At 40.5% G+C, this 25,548-nt stretch overlaps 1 long non-coding RNA gene across 1 annotated transcript in view; it reads right to left on the bottom strand.

The window, feature by feature from the left end:
* Positions 1-25,548, bottom strand: part of LOC132534859 (uncharacterized) — a 538,114-nt gene that overhangs the window by 205,864 nt on the left and 306,702 nt on the right. The window contains exon 16 of the long non-coding RNA XR_009546598.1: positions 15,435-15,553. This is a non-coding gene — a long non-coding RNA (uncharacterized LOC132534859). The remainder of the gene's footprint in view (positions 1-15,434; positions 15,554-25,548) is intronic.

Raw genomic sequence — 25,548 nt, 5'->3', positions numbered from 1 at the left:
CGGGCTGCATTATACAGTATTCAGAGCCCAGAAGCAGGAGCAAAACCTGAGGCAAAACATTGTCCGATGGGACATGGAAGAGAGTCAGAGAAAAAGGGAAGACAAGCAGGAGAGGGTCAGAGAGGCAGAAAGGAGGGCAGCTCTGGGAGAAGACATGAAAAATTAGAACAGGAGCTGAGAGCACTCGGGAGAGCAGGGGAAATGACAGTTGAAATTAGAACAGGAACTAAGAGGAGCCAGCAGAAGGGGACGGCAGGAATCAAGAAATTTAAGGAGGGGAGAAACAACTTCGACAAGTGGACAGGAAAAAAAAAAAAAAAAAAAAAGAAAGCTCAGCTTCACTCAGAAGGCCCAGGATGTGTGTGTGTGGATGTGTGTGTCCCACAGACATGCCCTGCATGGATCAGAACACACTCTCTCTCATACCAAGATGACTCTGGAAGGGGAGGGAAAGGAAGGCGTCCCCAATAATCAATATTAAATTTTATGTCTGCTGCTCCTTTCAAAAGGCTCAAGAAGACATTGATCCAAGTAAGTGTCACCTTTGTGTGTGTGTGTGTGTGTTTTTCAACGACCTTTGATTATTCACTATTTCACAGTTTCAGAGAACAAGTTTGTACCCCCCGAGTCAAGGAGACAGTGAGCATTGAGGAGGGTGAAGGGGGGAGAGGCTCTAGTTGCAGGGGTGAGAAAGCAGGAGGAAGTGTGAGGTGCCACGCAACTGGGGGCTCCCCTGTGGAAACTGGGGTTTTGTGTTTCTCATTATGTAGCAGGCGTTCTTAGAAAGCCGGGAGGAGCCGGGCTTTCTGGCTGGTTTGCTGAAATGGTTTGGAGGCACTTACTGAGCTGTGTTTTGTGGTTGGTTTTACAAGAGGAAAACAGAGGATTCTGATGGAGTGCTGGGGAGAATCCATTGGTGGGGTCTCTGAAGAGGCCTTAGCATAACTGGCCAATCGGGATGCTGGCTCTGCAGAGCTGTCACTGACGTGGCCTCCATGCTGGCAGCCAGACAGCCGTGCTGGTTGGATTTGGTGACGCCAGGCAAAGGGTGTGTCTGGAAGTGAATGAACACGTGATACAACCATGCACTGTGTGTCTCTTCTACCTGAATCCAAACTAGAGTCAAGGTTTTAGACCGAGAATGCATTCTCTATTACATCAGAAACCTGAGTGTGTTGTCCATTGACTTGTTTGAGCCTTCAAGTTAGGGTTCTAGATTTGAATTAAGCACTGCCTTCCTGACTCTCTGGTGTCAGCTATGAGTCTGTCTTGATCTTATTCTGGATGGTTTTTGGTGTTGGTAATTCATTTTATCTTTCAACTGAATGGTACCCTGAATTGGGCTTCTTGATAACCCATCATTTGGGAATCCCATTCAAAAGCTAACACTGAGACACAAACACAGGAAAAGTCCCTGGGTTGGCATCCTCTCATGTGACTGACGGCGTGAAATAACTACGTCCTTATCTCCAGGACTTACTTGATGAGTATATATTTATGTGTTGTTTCAATCACTTCAGGGCATCCATCTGTCTCCTGTTGGTTCTTGCCTTCCATTCTAAGTGGATACAAATCTCTCCAGTTGTAGAAACTGGTCCATGGAACCTATGACATACTCTTGGTTGTGGGCTCAGCATTGTTTAATTTGTATTCAGCTGTATTTTACTCATTCTGTTATTCATTAGACAAGGAGGAAACGTTGGGTACTTTTCTAAGTTAAGAAAGTAGAAGATAAATCAGTGATAGATAAAATTTTAGTTTCCATGGATTTTGCATTTAATTGGTGAAAGCCATAATAAGTAGATATAGTAAGTCAGATGAAATGATGGAGGAAATAAAACAAAATAAGGAAGAATGCAATGGATTCAAGCTATTATTATTTTTTAACCTAAAATATCCTCATGTGAAATGGTATTTGACCAGAAGCTTTAAAAAGTAAAGCTGAGTTGGGAGTCGGGCTGTAGCGCAGCAGGTTAAGCGCAGGCGGCGCAAAGCACAAGGACCGGCATAAGGATCCCGGTTCGAACCCCGGCTCCCCACCTGCAGGGGGGGTCGCTTCCCAGGCGGTGAAGCAGGTCTGCAGGTGTCTATCTTTCTCTCCTCCTCTCTGTCTTCCACTCCTCTCTCCATTTCTCTCTGTCCTATCCAACAACGACAACAACAATAATAACTACAACAATGAAACAACAAGGGCAACAAAAGGGAATAAATAAATATTAAAAAAAAAGAAAGTTTAAAAAAAAAAGTAAAGCTGAGTTATGTAGATTTAGGAGGGAGAGGAGCGTGGGGTGTTAGCGCAGCAGGTTAAGTGCAGGTGGTGCAACATGCAAGGACCTGGCGTAAGGATTTGAGCCCGGTTTGAGCCCCCGGTTCCCCACCTGCAGGGGAATCGCTTCACAGGCGGTGAAGCAGGTCTGCAGGTGTCTGTCTTTCTCTCCCCCTTTCTGTCTTCCCCTCCTCTCTCCATTTCTCTCTTATCCAACAACAAAAACAACAACAATAATAACAGCAACAGGGCAACAAAAGGGAAAATAAATAATAATTAAAAAAGTAAAGACTACAAAAGCTGGATAAGATTTGCGAGGGAGAGTACATTGGTTAACAAGAGCAGAACTTGCAAAGGTGCTTAGGTGTAATATTTACATAAGGACTAGGTAAGAGTGCCCAGCAGACAATAGATGGAAGAGAGTAAAATAAAAAATGAAAAGTCGAAGAGTAACCAGGACTTTGGCTTTTCTCAAAATGTCTGGAAAAATCACTGTATAATTCTGAACAGAAGACTAGGACAGAGACTATGTCCAGGGCCTGAGGCACAGCTCACCCAGTTAGCCACACCCCGCATCAGCAGATAGATAGATGACTATGTGCTGGGGGAGTCACATAGATGCTGGAATAATGCGTGTCTCTCCTTAAAAGAGGGAGTCGGGTGGTAGCACAGCGGGTTAAGCGCAGGTGGCGCAAAGCACAAGGATCAGCGTAAGGATCCCGGTTTGATCCCCGGGTTCCCCACCTGCAGGGGAGTCGCTTCACAGGCAGTGAAGCAGGTCTGCAGGTGTCTGTCTTTCTCTCCCCCTCTGTCTTCCTCTCCTCTATTTCTCTCTGTCCTATCTAACAATGACGACATCAATAACAACAATAACAACAATAAAAAACAACAAGGGCAACAAAAGGGAAAATAAATAAATATTAGAAAAAGAAAGAAGGAAAGAAAGGAAGGAAGAAAGGAAATGAAATGAAAAAGTAGACCTAGGAGCAGTGGAAGCATGCATGTGCTAGGGTAATTCCTTAAAAAATGAATGAATGAATGACTATCTTTTTTAAAAAAGAACATTTCCAAAAACTCATTCTAGACCAATTATTTAGAGTAATGGAAGGGAACAAGGTTGACAATGGGAGCTACAAACACAGAAAAATAAGTGTGGGAGTGCTCTTCTGATCGCTTCTGATTTTTCCTGTTTGATTTATGAGCAAGTTCATAAGTTACTGGCATTTGTAAATGGTTCTTCTGGAACCTCATCATCAAAATAACATATGCAATATACATGTTATATGACACACATATGTATAAATATATGAGCACATATGATCTCTGGGTTTGTAATATATATATATATATATATATATATATATATATATATATATATATATATATTAAACCATAGCACTACATGCTTAGCACTGGCTTATGGTAGTAACAGGGAGTGAACCTGGGACTTCAGAGACTCAGTATGAAACTCTGTCTTGTCAACCATTATGCTAGATCTCCAACCACAAACTAAAAGATATATTTTTTAAATTTTTTAGTATTTATTTATTTTCCCTTTTGTTGCCCTTGTTTTTTTAATTGTTGCTGTAGTTATTATTGTTGTTGATGATGATGATGTCATCTTTGTTAGATAGGACAGAGAGAAATGGAGAGAGGAGGGAAGACAGAGAGGGGGAGAGAAAGACAGACACCTGCAGACCTGCTTCACCACCTGTGAAGCGACTCCCCTGCAGGTGGGGAGCCGGGGCCTCAAACTGGAATCCTTACACCAGTCCTTGTGCTTTGTGCCATGTGCGCTTAACCTGTTGCGCTACTGCCCAAATCCCCTAAAAGATATCTTTATCTGTCCTCTTCCATCCATTCTCATATCCAGTCAGATCTCTGGTGATCCATACCTCTCAAGAAGTTTTATATGGGGTCTTAAAAAAAACAGTAACAAGTGCTTGGTTAATATGGGAAAACGACACTCAGGCAGTTGCTATGTAACCTGACTATTGCCTGTACCATGCAGTCATTCATTTGAGGCTTGCTGTGTTTTACCTCCAGCTCAGTTTGCTTTGGATCTGTCAGTATTGGCACAGCACGCTGGCTGACCTAAAGGAGAGGCCATCCCACTTTGCGAGAGATCGGAAGATGTACAACAAATAGAGTGATTCAAGCCTATATTGATAGAACTTGGTGTCTATTCAGAAAATAATCTTCATGGCTTTGCAAATAGGCAAAAATGTCAAGTCAGCTCTCCTCTGAAGCCATTTGGAGACATTTGCAACAATGAATGCATGATTAAGTTTATTGTTTAGTAAACAGTTTGCAGACATTAGCCAAGGAAGAGTTATGGCTGCAGTTTACAAATAATTGCAATTGAATTAGGCAGACTGCAATGCAAAGGCAGTGCAAATAACTTGCCAGTTCCATAAAATGTTTTGCAAACAGATTCTGGAAGAAAACAGAGCAGAATGAGAAACACGGGAAATCCGGAAAAGGATGTGTGCTGAGTCTGTTCTATAGACAGTGGGAGAGGATGGCCTCCTATTTCACCAGAGTAAAGTACTAGTGAAAGGTGTTTATTTCTGCTTTGCCTCCGAGTCAGAACTTGGCACAGACTTCAGAGCAGGAAACAGTGGGTATGACTCAGTGATTTGGCAGTTAACAAATTCAATTCAACAACAGTGGCAGAGCAATGTAGCAGAGAGTAGATGTATCTTTTTTTTTTTGTAAACAAAACTTTTGTTTCCTATGTATATATATTTTTACTATTGATTTCTGTATGAGAAAGAGAGAACAGAGCATTCTTGCTCAGTCCTTGCATAGGCAAGTATAGGGGATGGAACCCAGAACCATGAGTCACATAAGACCTGTGCTCTAAAGTGCTAAGTAATCTCCCAAGCCCAGGTCTATATGTATCTGGACTGAGAATCAACATCTGCCCAATGTCAAACAACCATTATATATTTGAAATGTACTTGACTAAAGATATTCAAGCAACTGAGGAGAGAGCTCAACTGGTAGAGCTCAGGGCTTGAGTGCCCAAGGTCCCTTTGTTTGATCCCCGTTGCTGCAACAAAAATAAACATATATATATAGTATATCAATATATCATATACATTCTGCAATTCATTCAATATTGGGCTGTCAAGGAAGTCACGACATATTTTCCTGCTTTTCTGTGCAAGAAATGGATCACGTCTTTCCTGACAACACAATATATTGTAGTTAACATTTCTATTTTATTAAACACAAGTTCAACATTGTACTAGGCATTTCTTATACACATATATTCAGTGAATTGACCTGATTAAGTCATGCGCATATATGACTGTGCATATGCTGCATATTACAGAGCCTATGTATTTAACATCTGACGTATGAATGCATAATATATATCACTTAATAATAAATCCATTTTGAGTAATATATACCCATGTTGCTATCAAGTTTAGCTTTCCTCTGCCTGTGGAGGTAAACCATTATGTTCATTGGTCGTGTAATGTTTCCTTATACCACACAAATCATTCTAATCATTTTTCACTACAGATTCTACGAACTGAAAGTAAAAAAAATGCTAACCATTGATATGAACACATTGAAGTTATGCTAAAGTTTAAATGAATAAAAGCCAATAAAGTGCTTAAATTGTATAGTTACTCACTGTAGTCACTTAGATAAAGATTGCTCAGTGTTTTTCAATTTAGCTTTTAGGCTTAAAAAAAAAAAGCCATAATACTCAAAAAAAGTACTGATGTGGGGGAGTCGGGCTGTAGCGCAGCGGGTTAAGTGCAGGTGGTGCTAAGCACAAGGACCCGCATAAGGATCCTGGTTCAAGCCCTGGCTCCCCACCTGCAGGGGTGTCGCTTCACAAGCGGTGAAACAGGTCTGCAGGTGTCTATCTTTCTCTCCCTCTTTCTGTCTTCCCCCTCCCCTCTCCATTTCTCTCTGTCCTATCCAACAACGACAACAATAATAACTACAACAATAAAACAACGAGGGCAACAAAAGGGAATAAATAAATTAAAATAAATATTAAAAAAAAGTACTGATGTAATTTAGTGAGAGGTTGTCTGAGTCAAGGGTACCCACAAGGTTTTAGTGGTTAAATGTTGGCCTTTTGCCTCTATGTGTATCTCGGACATGTGGTTTTCCTAGTTGGACCACACCCTTTATCATATGCTATTGATTTTATAGCTATCCAAACAGATTCTCAGATTCAAAAGTGTACTGGGGGGGTGGAGGGGGCACAGAAGACTTGTAACAAACTCTGAAGTTTGATGTCACACATTAAGTAAGGTTTGGGACAACTGGTTTACATAGAGCCAACTCCAATCTCCTCTGAAAGAATTCTGAATCACACACCAGAAAGAACTTGAAGTTGTCAGAAATATTAATGACAAAGTTGTACTTCCAAGCTTGTCCATGACCTTTTACAGCCCCCAACAGATGCAGACACTGGGGATTCTGGAAGAAATCTGCAAAATATCATAAGTGAGACTAGTAGGTCATATCAGAATTGACTTCTTTGCACTGAAATTAGATGTAAATTTCCACAGACAAATTGTGTATATGCAGTACTTAGCCTCATTTTCCCCCCACATTCAAAGGTTCGCTGTCTACAATAGTGATTTGGGGTGAGACAGATCATGTCCACAAATGAATTCTGTAGAGTTGAATCATTTGCAGCATTTTAGTTGCAAAGCAATTCTGTCTCTTAGAGATTGGCATAATAGGAAGCCTCTGAGTTGGAAACTAAATAAAAGAGGACATTAGAGGACAAGGAGTCCAGACATTATCGTTCCCTTTTACTTTGTGCTCTCGTGTCCCTGAAAAGACTCAGCATTTTCTCTTTACAGCATTCAGAAGAGAAAGATGCCTAGTTTCAGCACTTGTTGATTCCATTAACAGGGAAGATTGACAAGAACTAGACAATTATATCTGACAAGAATATGGGTATACGGAGGGATTGTTGAAATGGAGACCCTTGCTAATGGAAGAAAGATGACCCCAGCCTTTTGATGGATGTCAAGTAGATTGGAGTCCAGCAAAGTTATAACCATTTAATCTGCACCATAAGAGAAGACAAATTGTATGACTGATAACCTCTTTATTTTTTTTTATTCTATAATTTTTTAACTCAACAGTGTAGAAATAAATAGTGCTCTCAACTTGCTAATGTAGGTCAGTCTTATTCATCTAGCATTTCAATAGCACTGGAGCTATTTTGTTAGCTGGTGGCCTCTTCTCTGGTCAAAGAAGAAAAAGATATAAATGAAAAAGATAGGAATAAAGGAATTATAGAAAATGATGCAAGAATCACAACTCTTCACTGAGACTTTGACCTCAGTTGTCTAAATGCAATTTCTGATTCTGTCCAGGAGGCATTAGTGACTTACTTAAAGCATTGTGGGAAAGTAAGGTAAGTATAAAAGATGTACTTGAACTCCATTTGGTTTTAAAATATAGTCTAGACAGGATTTTATTTTATTCCAAAATAATCTTTTGTCCTTTTAAGTTGTGTGTGTGTGTGTGTGTGTGTGTGTGTGTGTTCGTGTGCGCATGGGCACATTTCTGAGTAGATTTGTTTTTTAAAAATAACAGTGCAGTAAATAGGCAAGGAGAGTTCTTTTTATCTCTTGAATCTTTTTACATTATGCCTTTTATTATTCTCCCAGCCTACAGAAAACTTTTCTCCAAAACAACCTTCCACCCCATGATTAAAGTTTTTTTTTTTTTTTGAGTTTTATGAATGGTCAAATTCATTTTGGGAACAATTAGAATATTCCTCCAGTAGGAGATATTTTCTGACACTACAATATGATGGCCTTCCCCCCAAATGAAAACACACACAGGAAACTTCATCACTGATTTTAAAAAGGAAAACAAACAAACAAACAAAAACTCTCAAGTTTCAAAGGAAAGTGGGATTCAGAGAGCCACTTGTCAAAGTGAAAGAATTTGATTAAAGGTGCAGGGTGAGTGGGAATTCCACACAAAAGTTCAGGTTACAGGCCATCATATTCCAGCTTTCCTAATGATAACTAAACTACTTACTACCCCTTTAAAAATGTATTTATTGGGGCCTGGTGGTGGAGCAGCTGGTTAAGTGCACACACTACAGTGCGCAAGGACCCACGTTCAAGTCCCTGGTCACCACCTGCGGGGGGGGAAGTTTCACAGGTGAAGCAGGGCTGCAGGTATCTCTCTCCCTCTCTCTCCTCCTTCCCTCTCAATTTCTGACAGTCTCTATCCAATAAATAAATAAAGGTAACATATATATTTGGGAAGGGGAGACAACATAATAGTTATGGGAAAAGGCTTCCATGCCTGAGGCTCCAAGGTCTCAGGTTCAATCCCCAGGACCACCATGAACCAGAGCTGAGCAGTGCTCTGACCTCTCTCCATATATAAACATCCTGTGTGATTGCTGATTGGTCAGCACCTCTCTGGCTCAACATTCATTCTATTCAAGTCCTATTTCTAGGGCTTGTCTTGTTTGTTTGTTTTTGTATGTCCCTTTCATCCAGCTTCTAAAGAGGAAACAAAAACATCAACATCTTCCTGGAATCATGAACACTGCAAGCACCTCCCATGTTGTATAAATGTTGCCTTAGCCTCTGGGCAGGGGTGCGGGGTATATCTAAATTCATCAGGAAGTTGCACTGTAGATACCAATTAAGTGGGGCATTGGCTTCTCAGCAGAGCAGTTTCACATAAATTCACATGTAAGTATCCAAACTTATAAAACACTTGGGACAGCAAGGAGGGGGATTGTCTTTTAGACAGCATTTCCTTGTTTCCCTGGAACACCATTTAGAGGCCAGGCTCCAGGTCCCAGTGAAATGAAATACCTCGCTACGGAGGCACAAACCCAGTACTTAACTATGCCTGTCCTGTGTGCCAGATGCTGTGTTATGGGATTGCTTAGACAGCTGTTGTCAAGAAACACATCTGGCCATGTCTGACTCATGTACACAATGGACAAGTATGATATCAGAATGATTTATACAGGCAGAGGAGGGAGCGAGAGACAGCTCGCCTGATACAACACACACCATGCTCAAGGACCTGGGTTGCCCTTTGCCCCCCACCCCATACACACATGAAGCCATCATGCAAAGGGTAATTTTTTTTAGACTCTCCTTACTTTTTTTTAATAGTGTGGGCTACCTGTGAAAAATTAGAAATTAGATATTCATAGGTATGAGGGGTTATTTCTGGGCTCTCAAGTCTATTCTACTGGTCAGTGTTTCCGTTGTTCTGTCTAGTTCCAGGCAGTTTTAATTATACTGGCACAATAATATAGTTGATATCTGCAAGGGTGATACCTCCGATTCCCTCCTCCACCTTCTCCACCTCCTCCTGCTCCTCTTCCTCCTCCCCCCTCCTCCCCCCCTTCTCCTTCTTCTTGTCAAAGTTTGGTATTCTAGGTATTTTATAGTTCCAGATAAAAATTTGTAGCTTTTGTTCTATTTTCTTTAAAATATTTGTTTGTAACTTGATGAGTATTGCATTAAATTTGTATATGGTTTTGGGTAGAATAGTCCTTTTGATGATGTTAATTCTTCCAATCCATGAACATGAGATATGTTTCCACTTCCTTGTATTTTTTTCATATATATATATATATATATATATATATATATATATATATATATATAAAATTATATATATAATTTCTTTATTGGGGATTAGTGGTTTATAGTCAGTAGTAAAATATAATAGTTTGTACACACATAACATTTCCCAGTTTTCCACATAACAATACAACCCCCACTAGGTCCTCTGCCATCATGTTCCAGGACCTAACCCCTCCCCCCAGAGTTTTTACTTTGGTACAATACCCCAACTCCAGTCCATGTTCTGCTTAGTGTTCTCCCTTCTGTTCTTAGTCTTCACCTTCTGTCTATGAGTCAGAATATCCCATATTCATCCTTCTCTTTCTGACTTATCTGACTTAACATGATTTCTTCAAGCTCCAACCAAAATGAGGTGGAGAAGGTGAAATCACCATTTTTAATAGCTGAGTAGTATTCCATTGTGTATCTAGACCACAACTTGCTCAGCCACTCATCTGTTGTTGGACACCTGGGTTGTTTCCAGGTTTTGACTGTTACAAATTGTGCTGCTATGAACATAGGTGTACACAGATCTTTTTGGATGGGTGTGTTGGGTTCCTTAGGATCTATCCTCAGGAGAGGAATTGCAGGGTCTTAGGGTGGGTTGACTTTTAGCTTTCTGAGAGTTCTCCAGACTGCCGTCCACAGGGGTTGGACCAATTGACATTCCCACCAGCAGTGCAGGAGGGTTCCTTTGACCCCACAACCTCTCCAGCATTTGTTGCTGCTACTTTTTCTCATGTATGACATCCTCAGAGGAGGGAAGTGGTATCTCACTGTTGTCTTTATTTCCATTTCTCTGACCATCAGTGACTTGGAGCAGTCTTTCATATGGTTGTTGGCCTTCTGCATCTCTTCTATGGTGAATATTCTGTTCATATCCTCTCCCCATTTTTGAATGGGGTCATTTGTTTTCTTGTTGCTGAATTTGATGATATTTTTATATATTTTCGTTATTAACTGTTTGGCTGATGTATGGCATGTAAAGATCTCCCACTTTATGGGAGTTCTACAAAAAGAAAGTTTTATGGGAAGAGTGGAGCACTACTATGGCCTGCTTCTCTCTCTCTCTCTCTCTCTCTCTTTCTCTCTCCCTCTACCTGTCTCTTATCCTCCCCTGCAGTCTCCAAACAAACAAGAAGCAAGTGTCCACCAATTCTCCAGCTCACTGAGAGTGGTAAAATCATGTAGGAGTGAGGCTCCCAATGTAAAACTCTGGCAACAAAATAAAAGAATAAAATTATTGGGGGCTAGGTGGTGGAACACCTGGTGAAGTGCTCACACGACAGTGCTCAAGGACCCAAGTTCAAGCCCCTGGTCCCCGCCTGCAAGGGGAAAGCTTCATGGATGGTGAAGCAGGGCTGCAAGGATTTCTTTGTCTCTCTCTCACTCTTGGACTCTCTCTCCCCTCTCAATTTCTCTCTGTATACAATAATAAGTAAGCAAATAATATATAAAAAGAAAGAAATAATGAGATGGTTGCTAGTTTCTGAGTCAGTCAGTGTGACAAAGACCGTTGTCAGTGAAATGGTTATTCAGTAGATGCCTACCAAAGCTTTAGTGTGATTTCCCATCTGTTTCCACCAACACATTCTGTTCTGGTGGATTTTTTTCAGATATTTCTAGAATTTAAATCAGCCTGTTTCTATAGTCAAATGAGCTTCAAGGTGGCCTGCAGTGCAAGTGTCAAGCTAGTCTCAAGATACATTCTTTACCTGACAGATATTCCAAGTAGCTATTATGTACCAGGGGCTTGCAGCTGACTTTCTTTGCCTGTGACTCTAGACAGGGGATTGTGAACTGATATTTATCGGTTGTCCTAGAGTCTGTAAGTGTTACTTGAAAGTATTTTTGATGATGCTGCCAATAAAACAAAAACTGAAGAAACAGCAAATCCTAATGCATGTATATGGTTGACTCTGAACACCTAGCTTCATGCTACAGTCTTTGAGATCCATAACTTGGACAATCATATACCTTCTTTAAACTTCTGATGCCTCTATTTAAAAATGTGTCATGGGAGTCGGGCAGTGGCACAGCCGGTTAAGCTCATGTGGTGCCAAGTGTAAGGACCAGCGTAAGGATCCCAGTTCGAACCCCCGGCTCCCACCTGCAGGGGAGTCGCTTCACAGGCAGTGAAGCAGGTCTGCAGGTGTCTATCTTTCTCTCCCCCTCTCTGTCTTCCCCTCCTCTCTCCATTGACAATAAATTATCTCTCTCCTATCCAACAACGATGACATCAATAACCACAACAATGTTAAACAAAAAGGGCAACATTAGAGAAAATAAATAAATAAATAAATAAATACAAAAAAATGTTTTCAATATGTGTCATAGGGCCCATCAAGACAGCTCACCTGGGTAGGTGCTTGCTTTGCTATACGTGTGGCTCAGGTTTGAAACCAGCACCTACCATGCTGGGTGAAAGTTTAATGCCGGGGTGCTTCTTCCTCTCTCCCTGTTTCTCTGTCTGCATGGAAGAAAAAAAATTTTACGTGGAGTGGTGAAGCAGACATATATAGATGTAGATACTGATATGACAATGATGTAATGGGTATAATGCATTTATAAATTCTTAATAGGCATAAAAATGTCATTAGCATTACTATATAGATGTCTCTGCAATACTTCTATCTTAATAATATTCCAGTCTGAAGTAATAAATTGTACCTAATCTTCAACTGCTGACATCTTTCCAAAATTCATAGTACAAATCATGTACACACCATACAGACCACTGAGAAAAGTTCTTACAGAGAAACTCAAGGCACTGAATGCACCCAGATGAGCACACGTGTCACCATGCACAGGCCCCCCACACCCCACCTGCGTGAGAGAAGCTTCACAAGCAGTGGAGCAGTGCTGCAGGACTCTTTCTTTCTTTCTCCCTTTCTCCCTCCTCCTCTCCATTTCTCTGTCCTATCAAATAACTTTCTTTCAACTTCTCTCTGTCCTATCAAATATTGGGTTATCAGAAAAACCATGACACATTTTTGCATTAAGGAAAAAGCTGAAAGGGGGTGGGTGGTGGCGCACCTGGTTGAGGGCACATGCTACAATGCACAAGGACCAGGGTTCCGGTCCCCAATTCCCACCTGTGGGAATGCTTTGTGAGTGGTGGCAAAGCAGGGCTACAGGCGTCTCTCTGTCTCTCTCCTTCTCTATCGCTCTCTTCCCTCTCAACTTCTCTACGCAATACATAAATAAAGTTAATACAATTTTTTTTAAAGGCTGAAAAATAATTCATGGCTTTCCCAACAACCCAATAAAAGAAGGATCAAATAGCCACTATAAGAGACAGATTCATCATATGGGCACTTTGCCCCAGAGATAGCCCTGCTGGCAAATAAATAAGAAAACAAACAAATAAACAGATAAATTGTGACAGGGGGACCATATGATATTTAAAGTAGAATCATCCTTTGTCTCTTTTTGCTGAGCTGAGACCTCCCCCCATTCATCATTTCAACGGTGCCCCAACCAGACGCGGAGACGAAAGGATGCCCCAACGCCTGGCAGTTCCCTCTCTCCTGTCAGGAGGCTGGAGCCTGGGCTGTGTGTACACACGACACACACCCTTCCCGTGAGCTATACTGACTCATTCTTAGGAGAACATGACCAGGTGCCACTCAGGCAGGCTCTAGTTCTGGCATCTGAAGTCAAGGACACAGCGGCAGAGAAGGGGACGAAGTAAAGTGTCTGGCCCATCAGCCCCAGTGCTTGGTCTCTTTGGTTCTGTGCTTTTCTCTGCCCATTTCTGTCTCTGAGGAGCTTTGAACCCTTTGCAGCCATTTGAAGAACCTGCCCTAAAGTTCATCACCTGCAGTATCTACCTGGGGGTAAGCAGCAGAATTTTTAGGGCCCCTTCGGTTAGGCTGTTCCAGGGAGCCCAGAAATGCCTGCCTCTTTAATGTAGAAAAGACTTCCCTTGGAAAGCTAAAAAAAAAAAAAAAAAAAAATTAAAACTCACCCTGGAGCCCCCCCACGTACAAATTATAGTCACCATTTAAACCATCATCACAGTATTTGAGGTTAGTAAAACATATTGCTTGAGCTATAAAACATTCTCAACTAGCATTCCAAATGTCTCGCCTCAAGCAAGCACTTAAATTAAAGTTTCAGACAGCTGGCACTGGAATCATAATAACAGTCTTACACAAAGGGATTGGCTAAACATGATTATTGTTTTGATAATTTATTGTCAACAGGCATGATTGTGCCCTCACCCCGGCACTTGGCTCTTTCTTCCCTATTGTCAACAGGTGACTGTGCAAAGTCTGGCTTGGGTTATAGACAAGAAATACTCAGTGCTCTGGTCCTGGGGCGTGGGGTGGGGAGAGAGAGAGAGAGAGAGAGAGAGAGAGAGATTATTATTCACTTTCATAATCTGATCATTTCACTTTCTCCTTCCTGTTTAATTATTTCGCTTGCAAAGGGGAAGAGTGCGAATATAGTATTTTGCTAATCATTTTATTTAAAATATAAGTTGACAGGGTGAGGGGGATAGCTTGTTGTGTTAGAGTACAGGACTTGCATGCCTAGGACCCCAGCGATCTCAGGTTCAATCCCTGGTACCAACATCAACCAGAGCTGAACAGTGCTTTTTTATTTTTTCCCCTCTTCCTCCTTCCTTTTCCTCCTCCTCTACCTTCTTTCTCTTTAGTATCTCTCTCTCTGTGTCTCTCTCTCTCTATCTCGTAAAAACAATAAAATGTCTGTGAAAAAAAATCATTTTTAAGTTGACTTTCTATGGGCGATCTATATTCCCTTGGAATGGCTAAGCCATATCAAGTTTGCCCTGCGCCCTTGTGTGGAATAGCGAAACACAGAAAACTGTTGGAAGCACGTTTACGACACCAACCAGCAGTCTTGTGGTCCATTTTGGTTTCTGCATGCTGATTCATCCAACAAAGAGGCAACCCAAGTGATAGCGATTTCACCTTTCTTTGATTCTAAAGCACAGTGGTTTGTAGCCCTTCTTGACAGGTTAGGTTTTCAAGCAGAACTGAGCCTCTGTTCACTCTGACCTGGACCACATTGAGAACCTTCCTTTTTTGAAAACAGGGAACTGGGATCGTCCACAGATGTCAGAATGCAGCAAGAAACCTAAGGTTTGGCTCTCCTTACTAAAATTGAGCTCCACAATTTCTGCACTCAAACTCTGCTCTCTGTCTTTGGACCAGCTGGAAAGTAACCACTCCTTTCTTGTCTTGTGAGTGTGAGTTTGCTCTAGAGGTACAACAGGTTTTTCTGGTTTGTGCTTTTCTGTGTATGAGACACACTTAAAAGAAAAAAAAAAACTGGAAAGAATCAGAAACAACCAGTAGACTTGAATCCGTCAAGAGGGAAATAAAAGGACACATTTGAGTACCTTTAATTTTTTTTTTCTGAACACGGCTTTCCCATTGACTTTAATTAAGGTTTCATTAAAACCTGAGTTTGGAAAGCTTTTAATTGAGAGATAATTTGCTTACTGGGCATTTTCCCCCCCCAGACTGTGAAGAGAATAGCTATAATAAATGACGCCTCCAACTTTATAGTAAAATTCAACTTTGTCCTACCTTTGCAGAAATTAGTTATAGATCCACTCAAGAAAGGAGCCAGACCACGATAGTGATTTTTATCTCATAATGTCCAGGCACATAGTTGGCTGCTATATATTTTATGAGTATATTGCCTGCTAAGAAAAAAAAATTAATCCAATTAGCTAAGGTGAAGGGTTATAATTGGGGTTAACTAGAATTTAACTGGTCATTGCTAATCAAGCCCTCTTTCCCCACATCCCACCATAATGTGGTCCCCAGAGTTCAACCAGCTCTCTTGGGTCCCCAGAGCAAACTGTTAAGTCTGACTTAATATATCCCTTTGCAGGAAAGTAGGAAAGGACTACCTTTCTCCAAAGCCATGACAACAAGGGCAGGGAGTGGTGTAGTATTTTCCTGCTGGTGGAGAAGAGTATCTCTCTCCAACCCCCTCCTCAGCTCCTACAACTGCGAGTATTTTTATATAGTTCAAGTCCCCATTGGTCTATGGTTTGCAGAGCGGTTTAAAAAGTAATACATCTTTTCTTAGATGTACCCCAGTTTCTGCTTTTTAATAGACATGATAATGAGCTTCTGGGTCTTCATTTCCCAGTGTGCAGAGAGCTCGAATAAATCTTCAATTGTTCACAACCCAGGAGAAGGTTCTGGAGCATAGGGATCTACTGAGGTCTCTCTAAACAACTATTGTGTTAAGTTGTTTTTTTTTTTATGTTGGACTTTTCTGATGGCATGGATTTGTTTGTTTGTTTCCCAATATAGTCAACGGCATCTCCTTCTAATGAAAAGAGGCAGAGAAATTTCTTTTGCAGTGGATCTGGCTTTGGGGTGGCATACACAGGCTAGCTGGAATATGGGCTGTCACAAAGGTTTCCATACGGGGGGGTGAGGGGGGAAGGAAAAGACAGCTTTTTGGTTTTTTTTTTTTTCCTCTAGATTTTCACAAAAGCAGGTGTGCTTGTATAGCCTGGGTTTTGTTTCCTAGACTTCAAAATGTTGGAAGCTGTCTCACTTTTGTGCAGGCAAAAGTATGCCAATGTAAAAATCTGTTTGACCACTTTGGGGACTAGTTGTTGGTTTTGAAGATTTCTTATCTACTTACAACGAGTTCTTCCTAACTCTTTATTAACAAAATGCTCTCTCCCTGAAAGCAACTTCAAAGGTCTGTCTCAAATTACTTTAGAAATTTGAAGTTAGATATTTTTCTTCATCATGACTGAAAAAATAAAAATATCCTTTGAGTAATTTCTGTTTGTGTTCTTATTAACAACTTTGAAGAATACAAGTCCTGTTACCAAGCTTTCCATATATTTAGTGGGAAATCTATATAATTTTTCTTTCCTTTTTTTTTTTTAACTTGGGGTAGAGTAAGACAATGGCACCAGGTATATATTTTGATACAACCTTGAGTTATCCTGAAAAATCACCTATGATATTGGTTAGAATGTTCTGTTTTTTATGACCCCCAGGATTTAAAATCGCCCCCATACACACACACACACACACACACACACACACACACACACACACACACACACACAAACTAGTTCAAAAATAACCCATGGAAAATCCTCTCCTTCTTACTAGAAACCCAATTCCCTTTACTTCCCTCCCTAGCCAGCTGGATCTGGTAGGAGATTAAGAAATATTTTAGTTTAATTACCTTTCGTCGGTGTCGTTACAAAAACAACAACAACAACAATAAATTAAATAAATAAGCAAAGAAAAAAAAAAGATAGTGACTTGAGCCCAGGCCCAAAGCTTTGACCAACTGACTATGATGGAATGCTTTTTCTTATTACTGTTCACTGGATCTTATGAAATGCACATTTCATTTTTATCCAGGACCTGGGGATATGGGCGACAGAGGAATATTACTGGAAATTCAACACACCACAGTCTATAGAAAGCTGCATGCCAAGATTGTGGGAAGAGTTATAATTGTAATTCTTTTTGCAATGACAAGGTTATTCGGAAGTTAGATTATCACTATCTGTTAAACCAAACAGCACTGGAGCGGTCTGTAGGGCCAGGTGGCTTATTCTAATTGGTAGGATCTGTAGATTCCTATGCTGGGTTTTAGATCTAGGCATTTCCAAATTAATAGGGTGATTGAAGAGGAGGGATATATTTGCAATCTGTTGGGGGCTGAAGCGGGTACTTGGTGCCACATATCTTAATGCAACAAGCCACCGTTATAATTATCACTGCCTCCCTGATAGCCAGGTAAGAGCACCTGCTTTTTCTCTGGCTTCTCCAGTTAATCCCTAAAAATCAGTTCCCAAGCAGCCAGAATGACCAAAGACGTACGCTGTTATCGTATTAAAGGAAGACATGTTTGACATCGGTCAGTGGAAAGACTATGCCGGCAGAATCCCGTGGGCTTAAGAGAGTGAAGTCGTAGTGGAAACGGAACCCAATTCAGTCCTCTCGTATTCTGCTGCACAACAGAATCAAATTCAACCCTTCATATTTGGGTTGGAGATTCAGCTACGACATCCTCAGCTAATCGGGTCTGTGTCAAGAGTGAGATAGGATTCTGTGGCTCATCTGAAGAGCCTGGACTTGGAATTCTCATAATGATCTTTTTTTCTCTCTGATTTGTTAAAACAAAAAAAAAAAAAGAAGCTGCTGCTTTACCACAGATGTCGGATGGATAATAAAAAAATACACATATAGAAGTAAGCATAGACCATAACTGTCTCCAGAGCTACAGAAACCCCACAGAAACTCAGAGCCGTAGTGCAATCAAAATGCCACATTTATTTTGTGTAAGCCACTCAAGCAGTTTCTATTTATGATGTGTAGTAATGTCTTCCTCCTAAAGGAAATTAGTGCTGAAATCAAGGAACTTGGTAAACTGTTCAAAGTAAGAAACCAAGGGTTGTGTTCCCGTCTCTCACATTAGTGACTAGTTTTTTCCACAGTCACTCTACACTGCCCCACCACAACCAAATAACTAAACTCAGGAATATCCAAACTCATCACACAGAATTCCCTAGGTCACGAATGTGAACTAAAACATAATCTACTTCTCTTTTTCCTTTCTTTTCTTTTCTTTTCTTTCCTTTCCTTTCCTTTTTTTTTTTTTTTTTTTGACTCCAGGGTTATCTATCACTGGGGCTTTGTGCCTGCACTATGAATCCACTGATTCTGTGGCCATTTTTTCCCCGTTTTATTGGATAGGACAGAGAAAAATTGAGAGGGAAGTGGAAGATAGAGAGGAAGAGAGAAAGATAGACACCTGCAGACCTGCTTCACCACTTGTGAAGAGACCCCTACACACACACACACACACACACACACACACACACACACACACACGTGGGGGACTCAAACCTTGAGCCGGTCCTTGAGCTTTGTAGTATGTGTGCTTAACCGGGTGTGCCACCACCCCAGGCCCCCGATTCCCCCACCCTCCTCCTGCATCTATAGGATTCATCTGTTACTTGAATCAGGGGGCCAAGACTTAACAATTGAAAGTTCAAATTGAGGTATTTCAGTTTTGCTTGCAAATTGAAGAGTCAGGTCTGCTTAGACTGGACCTTCATTGCACCAGGAAATGAGACCAGATTTGTGGGTCTTCCTGGTTAGACCAAGCACACTGCCTCCATTTCCTGCTGTCTCTGCTCAATTTACTCAAGTCACGGAAGTGGTCATGGCAGCCTTTTAGCTGACAGGCCACCTCTGGCTTACGATGGGAATAATCTTGCCCTCTGATACTTATCCTCACTGTTCTTAGTCATAAGCCACCTGATGAAGCTCTATCTTATGCCTGTCCCATCTCCAGACCCTAATTTGTTTTGGCCCCTGTAGTCACTGCCCCACCCCCCCACCCACAAGCCACCTCTTACTGAGAAAAACTGTAATCCATTGACTAAGATTCTCTGTGTAATCCTCCCCTCCATGGTGCATTTTCCATCACTTTTGGTTTTCCCTGGGTCCCTCTTCTGTTCCACAGCCCCACAAAACTTTGATACATGATGCACTCAACAAAAGTGTGTGTCTGTGTGTGTGTGTGTGTGTGTGTGTGTGCCTGCACACATTCTATTAGCTGTATATCTTCAGAAATAGCATCGTGTCCCCCTCCCACATCGATTTCCAACACTAATCTTGCCAGAAACATATTGAATGTATTCATAACTTCTCACTGGAGCCACAGTTCAGTTTCATCTTCAGGTATTTTAATGGCTGGATACACTCTCCTTTAAGTACTTCTCCATTTAATATATTATCTTCATTGTTTGTCACTGTTAAAGCAAATTCTATCTATTCTTTTCTATTCCAAAACTTGCTTTTAACTCTCAGACTTCACTCTAATATGCTATGCTGTTTCTTGGCCTCTCTCTATCCAATATACATGCACATACAACAAGATAATTTAGGTCTCTTCTGTTTATTCCCAACAGCAGAAATGTCAAGTAATGACCAGTTGATTAAAGCTTCATGTGAGACTCGAAAGTTTTGTGAGAATAGCTTCAGAGTCAGATAGATGCAGCATTTACCACAAGTGCCAGAATTTATGCCTGTAGGCTCTGACTGATTTCACATTTTGTATTTCTGAGCAGGTTCTGAGAAATTTTATTTTTATTGATTTAATAATGATTGACAAGACTGTAGGATAAGAGGGGCACAATTCCACACAGTTGCCACCACCAGAGTTCCGCATCCCATCCCCTGCATTGGAAGCTTTCCTATTCTTTATCCCTCTGGGAGCATGGACCCAGGATCATTATATGAGAATTTTTGATGGAAGCGTTCAAGGCATAGCATGAACATTCATGAGAGAGGTTCTAGGTTTGATTCCCAGACCACCAACAGAGCGAAGTTGTTTAAAAGCATTCATTTGAAGGGGGGGGGGGAGAAATGCATAACTACCACCACCCCCTTGGGAAAAACAAACCCACATTGTTAGAGATCATTTTGGTAACCTTGAATAAGTTTCTTATAATTATGCTTCCAGTTTTACTAACAACAAACTGAGATTGAATCATGGGATAATTGCAAAGGTCCACAAATAGGAAATTACCAGAGTGACAGGTGTTAGTGGGGACTCAATAAACAGCAGTTTCCTTCTTCCTCAGCATCCCTGTACTTGGCTCTGTTTGAAAATTTGTTAAAGTGTCATAAAACTTGCATCACTATCCCTGTCACCTTGAGGGCTTTTTAAAATGTTTATCTTTTGTTACAACTAGAATTTGAACATTGTATAAAAGTAGGAGCCCAGTAATGAGACAGCACGGACTACCTTCCTGAAAATGAAAACATCTGGGCAGAAAAGTTCATGGCTGGGTAGGGAGGTCCTTCGGAAGATAGAGGTCGAAAGAAAAGTCTCCAGAATTCCACCTTGGGAAGATTTTTCTGCATTGTTAGCTCTTAGAATCTTCCACAGAGATTATATTAGATCATAGAGCATACAAGTGTTCCTTTCCAGATATATTTCAGTGTCCCCGTCAATATTCACTTGGGAGAGCCCACTGATTCTGAGATTGTCAAAGGACATTCGGTCTAGATTAATAGCCTCAATTAATTAATTAGCTTCATTCTCTCATTGCCTTCACTTCTCTTTTTTGCTCTTCTTTTCCCTCCCCCACACCCCAATTGCTTTTCCTCTGTGGTTTTCTTTCCCTTCTGGAGGAATCATTTATCCATCCTTGAAGATTTACCATTCCCCCAAGAATTTTGCATATATGAGCTGTGAGGTTCTGCTAATTTACATCCCTATTTTGAAGCCATATTGAAAATATACAGCTAGGAAAAAAAATCGACATGAGATTTTCCAATTATATTCCTTTTATACTGGGGAAACATACCAGAAAAAAAAAAAATCACAGGCAGTATTTGAGATAACAATGACAAATCCCAGCGCATGTGAATCAATTAGCCTTGGTGCAATTTGGAGGAGTAATCATGTAAGATGGTCAAGTTTACCATTATAGGATCCCATCAGATTCTGATCTGAGAGACAAATAGAGCCAAGGAATCAACATTTATGATTTCCTCAAGATCACATTTTGCATTTTTCCCCCTCAAACCCCTCCTACTCCAGTGAGCTAGAGACAAGAACTTACCAGCTGTACTCATCAATTAATTATAGAGACTTAGGACCCTCTGAAGTCCCAGAGAAGCATAAGCTTTGTTTACGTCTCAAGTAAGCCCTCCTAGATGGGCAAAAATCCTCTTTGTCAGGCTCTAAGTTTTAATAAGAAGTAATTATATTGGTCCCGCCATGTGTTGGAATGAGAGGTAAAGTAATGAGGAGAGAGGAAATTATTTGATGGAAATTGAAAAGCACGGCTGGAAACCTATGTTTCTTCCTTTCCCCTATACCTCTGCTCCTTCGGGGACTCAAGCTTCATTCTTACCCCTCCTGAGAGGAAGGCAGACCAGCAGAAGACCATCACCAAGAAGACCTCCCATCATGAGCTGTGCCAGTTCATCAGTATCTCAGCGGCTAACCTTTGTTTACAGGAGGAAGGGGCCCCAACACTCTTGATCACAAATACCAGAGGGCTGCAAGTCAGAGTCCTCAGCTTTCCCGCAAGCTGCCAGCAGCCTTGATTTAATTAACTGCCTACCCCTGGCCTGGTGTGACTTGCATGTGCAGGGAAGGTGTTTCCCAAGGAAATCAGAATGGGGGTGGGAGTGGGGGTGGGGGAGGCTCACAGAGCAGGGGAAAGGAGGGGGAGGAAAAAGGTGAGTTCAGGAGGGCAATGAGGCGGGGGTTAACAACGCTGCTTAAGATCAAGGGCTGGAGTGCTGAGATGTTGCCAGACTTGAAAACTTTAATTTACTGTCACTGTTAGCCCCCTTTGAGGTTTATGGTGGTATTTATACACACAGCATCAATCACATGAAACAAGGAAGGGATTTATAGTTTGTTTTAAAGACTGCAAATGCAATGTAATGCAAATAGCCTGCCTCATGGGCATTTACGTTTAATGGGAAAATTACAGATGCAAAAGATTGGTAGAACAAATTTTAAATTGACTTTATTACATCTAGTGCTTTTCAGAGAATACTATTGAAAAAAAAGAAAGAAAGAAAGATATGGTAATGGAGTCCTACACTGTAGCCTGACAACTTAAATTCCACTTAACTGACTTCCTTTTTCTTTCTTTCTTTCTTTCTTCTTCATCTTTTTTTTTTTTAATTTTGCACTTTCCTGTTTACTTTACCTCTTACAATACATTTGTCTTAAAAAAGTAAAAAAACAGGATCACAAACTGAATATATGTTTAACTTTTTTTTATTTCAGATTATTTTTCTAGGTCCAGATACAAATAACATATAGTCAAAATATAGACATACTCACTTGTCTAGTGTTTTCAGATGTATCTTAGTCGATGCTACTCATTAAACAGCTATTTTTTAGATCACTCTATATTATAGGAGTGTCTTTAGATGGAAGATTTAAGGGTTTAGACTCAATCTGCTCTTTTTCCCTCATTCTCTTACATAATATGTGTAAATGCTCATATATATGTGTGTATGCATGTATATGCCCCAAGGATAAAAGACTTCTTCTTTGCATGTTTTTGGTACCCTCCTTTTCCTAAGCTGGGAATCACATCGTGGCTATTGAATTGCTTGCATGGGATGAGCTGGTGGTCTCAGCTGTACACTGGCCAATGCTTGGTGTCCCCCTGTACAGAGCTGACATTTCAGCTGGTGTCACAGGAAAGCCAGGGCTCAGCAGGCAGGATAAGGGAAGAAAGAGAGAGAGAAAAAAAAAAAGACCAGCAGAGTCTTCACATCAGTTAATGAAGAACATTTTCATGGGTAATCTAGACAATGCCAATTAGAAACTGCATCTATATTCTAAAAGGAGTTTTGTTATAATTGCCATGTTGATTTGTTCTTTATGTCCTCTCTTTCACAAAGGATTTGGGGTAGCTTACAAACATGCAGAGGATCCTAAATAGAAGAACCTGGGGATACAACCTATTTTTAAACAACGCATCTCATAAATGGATTTTTAATATATTGCTTGTATATGTCCCAGCATTCGTAACAATATCCTTCAGTGAGAACACAACTTACTAAGGCACAAACAACTTGCAGAATTGCCTGTCTCTATAACCATTTGCCTATATTCTAAGCCATGAAAGACTCATTAAGAAGGAAATATATAGCTTCCTTCTAATTTTTAAGAAAGAAACTTCTCTTTAAAAAGAATAGGTGTCGATTCTTAAGGGTGACAAGGAGGTCTCTGTAATAGCATGACTGTACTTACCCTCAACATCCTTCTTATTCTAGAATAAAACTAATATGTTAAGACTGGTTGTCTTTGTACGTAACGGGGAAATTTTAAAGAGCAGTGGTTCAGACAAGAAATTGATCTCTCCTGTTTAGGCAAACCAAAGCAGCCGTGCTGGTTCTCTTCCCCCAAAGTTCAGAGCAACTCTTTCTCTCCTTATGCTTTTTGATACATGACTTCCACCCCTACAGGAATTTCACTGCCCAAGAAGGTAGCCCCCTCCTTAACCATTTGAACCAGAAGAGTGACGACAGGTCCGGAGAGAAATCCTTGGTTTTTATGCTTTTTTTTGAGGGCAGCATATATTCTTTACTCACCTTTAGACCAGGAGTTTGTCACATGACCCACCTTGTGTCATGAGAACGCACACTTATATTTCATTTCTTCCTTTCTTTCTTTTGACAGTTGTAAACCCAGTTAAAATATATGGTATTCTAGGCTGGGAGGTGGCTCAGCTCCTAAGGCATAGGGCTGAGAGTCCCGGTTCTATCCCTAGTGCTATAGAAACAAGAGTGGCGTTGTAGCTTCTCTTTTTCTCTCATGAGATATTTTTCCCTTCCTGTCTGTCTGTCTATCTATCTATCTGTCTGTCTGTCTGTCTATCTCTTTCTCTCTCTATATATATATGTGTTGTATGTGTAAACACACATATATCACATATTAAATAAATAAATTTATTGGATTCCATGATAAAGTTTAAAAAAAATGGAGGGAGACTTTCAAGGAAAAAAAAGTCAGTACACCTAGGAGTATAACAGCAGCTATACCAGCATCAATGAGATTCTTTTAATTTGAGTTTTGGCATATATTAATCCTACCCTCAAAATAACTGTTTGATAATTTGTGTCTGTTGATGAAATAATGATTAGAGTGCTTTATTTATGTAATGATCAGATCATCAATTATCCAGATGCCCCTCTATTTATAAGATCAGTATCTTGCTTTTAGCACTAGTGATATGCTATGATGTGTCTTTTAATATGACAGTGGTAGGCATGATTTCAAGGTTTGTACCATTAGGCACTCAGTAGCTTACATATGGGCATAGGCACTCAGATATTAGTGACAAAACTCACAATCTTCTTCTCTGTTTCAACAAATAATGGGGGAAGAGAATATATTTAGCTTGATAAAATAAAGTCAAAATTGCACAGATAGCTTCTGGTATTCTTAAGGCATCCAATTCATAGTTACAAAGACCCTGTTATTTCCCAGATGGTGAGAATCATGTCCTTGCTGTATTTATTGCTATAGGTGGGTATGGAAGAGAGGTACCAGTTTCTCGAATCATAGGATTTGAAGGTCAGGCAGAGAGACTGAATTGCAAATACCTCCAAATGTACATTTGAGTAGAAATCAAAGAGAAAAGCCATGAAATTTATATTAACAGCAATAATGTAATAATGTAATCTCATGATTAGGCAGCCTTTAAAATGCAAAAGCAAATGACCAATTAAGGCTTAAACCTTTGATCTGTGAATTTGCTGGTAGTCTTGAATTATTAAATGAAAAGCTACAAGACAAATATCTTCATTAAGTTGATCTTTCAATAAATACCAATAGACCTAGGAGAGGAAATTGCCACCAGACGCCTTCCCACAAAAATGATTCCTGTCCTTGTATTTTTGCTTTTTCTTTCCTTTACAAAACAAAAGATACCTTTTCAGAGTAGGGCCTACAATTTAGAGGGAAAGGTGTGATGATTGTTTTCTCCTCCAATTTTATTTTATCTATGGGAGGGGACCACAATTTTATTCAGCTGGGACCAGAGGTTTCTATAGTTTAAGACAAGGGCTAGGATAGCCATTAAAATAAATAATACAGGGAGTCGGGCGGTAGCACAGCAGATTAAGTGCACGTGGTGCAAAGCACAAG

Source organism: Erinaceus europaeus, chromosome 20 (genome assembly GCF_950295315.1).
Source record: "Erinaceus europaeus chromosome 20, mEriEur2.1, whole genome shotgun sequence".
NCBI lineage: Eukaryota > Metazoa > Chordata > Mammalia > Eulipotyphla > Erinaceidae > Erinaceus > Erinaceus europaeus.
This window is presented reverse-complemented; position numbering and strand designations above follow the sequence as displayed.